Source organism: Ascidiella aspersa, chromosome 5, assembly GCF_963924565.1.
Source record: "Ascidiella aspersa chromosome 5, kaAscAspe10.2, whole genome shotgun sequence".
Lineage (NCBI taxonomy): Eukaryota > Metazoa > Chordata > Ascidiacea > Phlebobranchia > Ascidiidae > Ascidiella > Ascidiella aspersa.
In genome coordinates, this window is record NC_139451.1 from 14,746,765 (window position 1) to 14,749,264 (window position 2,500).

General features: G+C 60.4%; 2 non-coding genes and 1 pseudogene across 2 annotated transcripts in view; all 3 read right to left on the bottom strand.

The window, feature by feature from the left end:
- The window catches only part of LOC146144988 (large subunit ribosomal RNA), a 3,679-nt pseudogene extending 2,781 nt beyond the window's left edge, over positions 1–898 (bottom strand).
- A 248-nt stretch (positions 899–1,146) lies between these two features.
- On the bottom strand, positions 1,147–1,300 carry LOC146144989 (5.8S ribosomal RNA). The gene has a single exon (XR_014499148.1). It is a non-coding gene; the product is annotated as a 5.8S ribosomal RNA (ribosomal RNA).
- A 247-nt stretch (positions 1,301–1,547) lies between these two features.
- Positions 1,548–2,500, bottom strand: part of LOC146144990 (small subunit ribosomal RNA) — a 1,811-nt gene continuing 858 nt past the window's right edge. Inside the window, exon 1 of the ribosomal RNA XR_014500709.1 lies at positions 1,548–2,500. This exon is cut by the window's right edge and continues 858 nt beyond it. This is a non-coding gene — a ribosomal RNA (small subunit ribosomal RNA).

A 2,500-nucleotide genomic window follows, 5' to 3' on the forward strand; every position in this document is an offset into this window, starting at 1 on the left:
TGCGCCCATGGGTTTCGTACTGCCCCGTGGCTCGCGCTCACGTTAGACTCCTTGGTCCGTGTTTCAAGACGGGTCGGGAAGGTGGCTGACTTCAGCCGCGGACCCCGTGCGCCTCGCGAAACGACACCGGAAGCGCGACCGAGACGAAGAGGCTGGGCACTGAGAACAGTCCCCGACCCACGACGCCCCAGCCGGCACCGGGCGCTCGGCCCCGAAGGGCAGACGCGGCGATCTCTCCTCGCCCGAACGGCGGGCCGACGGACACGCGCGCCTATAGTACCCGACCGAGGCCGGGTTACCTTGCGCGCGGCCTTCTCGCCGCCGTCCAGACGGTCGCGGCCTTCGCCCGGCGCTAGTGCGCTGGTCCCCGATCGGGCGGCGCCGCCGGCGGCCCGTGAGGGTCCGCACGACAACGTCGCCGACAGGGGGCCGGCTGAAAGCGACCGGGCGACCCGACAGGCCCTCCCGTTTGCCTCTCGACGGTTTCACGTACTCTTTAACTCTCTCTTCAAAGTGCTTTTCAACTTTCCCTCACGGTACTTGTTCGCTATCGGTCTCGTGACCGTATTTAGCCTTAGATGGAGTTTACCACCCGCTTTGGGCTGCATTCCCAAACAACCCGACTCTGGGAAGACGCCGTAGCGCGCCCGCCTGTCGCCGCCATGGGCCTGACACCCGCTCTGGGAAAAGGCCTCGATCAGAAGGACGCGGGCGACCGGCGAAGCGCGCCGTGACGAATTCCGTACGCCACAATTCCGCGCACTCCAAAAGCGCGCGGATTCGGCGATGGGCACATCCCGCTTCACTCGCCGTTACTGAGGGAATCCTCGTTAGTTTCTTTTCCTCCGCTTAGTAATATGCTTAAATTCAGCGGGTAGCCTCGTCCGACCTCAGGCCGAAAGTAAGGACCGGGACTATTCTTCCCGTTCCGCGCTCGCCGTCGGCGCCGCGCGCCGCCGCGCACCTCGATTCCCGCCCTTGAGCCGCCAGCCGTTGGCCTCTTCGAGGTCGACTCGCCGCCGCCGCGCGGGATTCTGGTCGCGATCGTCGCGCATCGTGCCGTGCTGTCTTGAGCGGGACGGGCGCTCGCGCGTCCGACGCCGCAGCAGCCGCGCGGAGAAATCCCCGCGCGGAACGTTTGCAACGCGACCCTGAGGCGGGCGCGGCCCCGGGATTGACCCGAGGCCGCAATTTGCGTTCAGAACGTCGATGCTCAATGTGTCCTGCAATTCACACTAATTCACGCAGCTAGCTGCGTCCTTCATCGACTCACGAGCCGAGTGATCCACCGCCAAGAGCCATCCACGATTGTTTCGCTCGCACAGTGCCTCGCACTATAGGGTGACAAAATAGACCGCGCCGAGCGGTCGGCCAGGCCGACGCTTGAAGCCGGAGCGCGCGGCACCGCGGCACTCGACGCGCAAACATTACCGGGTGACCGAATCGCCGGCCGGCGCGCCGCTCCTCGCGGGTCGGGCGCCGGGTAGCAAAGACTTTTTCTCTCGCTTGTCCGAGTTTCGCGTTCGCCGAAGCGTTTGCGAGACCGTTAATGATCCTTCCGCAGGTTCACCTACGGAAACCTTGTTACGACTTTTACTTCCTCTAAATGATCAAGTTAGATCGTCTTCTCGGACGCCGGCTCGACCGTTGCCGGCCGCGCCAGGTCCAATCGGAGGACCTCACTAAACCATTCAATCGGTAGTAGCGACGGGCGGTGTGTACAAAGGGCAGGGACGTAATCAACGCGAGCTAATGACTCGCGCTTACTGGGAATTCCTCGTTCAAGGGAAATAATTGCAATTCCCTATCCCTAGCACGACCGGGGTTCAGCGGGTTACCCAGACCTGTCGGCCAAGGCGAGCACATGCTGATCCGGTCAGTGTAGCGCGCGTGCGGCCCCGAACATCTAAGGGCATCACAGACCTGTTATTGCTCAATCTCGTGTGGCTAAACGCCACTAGTCCCTCTAAGAAGTTAGACGCCGACCGATTGGGTCGCGTAACTAGTTAGCAAGCCAGAGTCTCGTTCGTTATCGGAATTAACCAGACAAATCGCTCCACCAACTAAGAACGGCCATGCACCACCACCCACAGAATCAAGAAAGAGCTCTCAATCTGTCAATCCTCACTGTGTCCGGGCCGGGTGAGATTTCCCGTGTTGAGTCAAATTAAGCCGCAGGCTCCACTCCTGGTGGTGCCCTTCCGTCAATTCCTTTAAGTTTCAGCTTTGCAACCATACTTCCCCCGGAACCCAAAGACTTTGGTTTCCCGCAAGCTGCCGGAGAGGTCGTAAAACTAACGCCCCCCGATCGCTAGTTGGCATCGTTTATAGTCAGAACTAGGACGGTATCTGATCGTCTTCGAACCTCTGACTTTCGCTCTTGATTAAAGAAAACATTCTTGGCAAATGCTTTCGCAGTCGTTCGTCTTGCGCCGATCCAAGAATTTCACCTCTAACGGCACAGTACGAATGCCCCCGTCTGTCCCTCTTAATCATTACC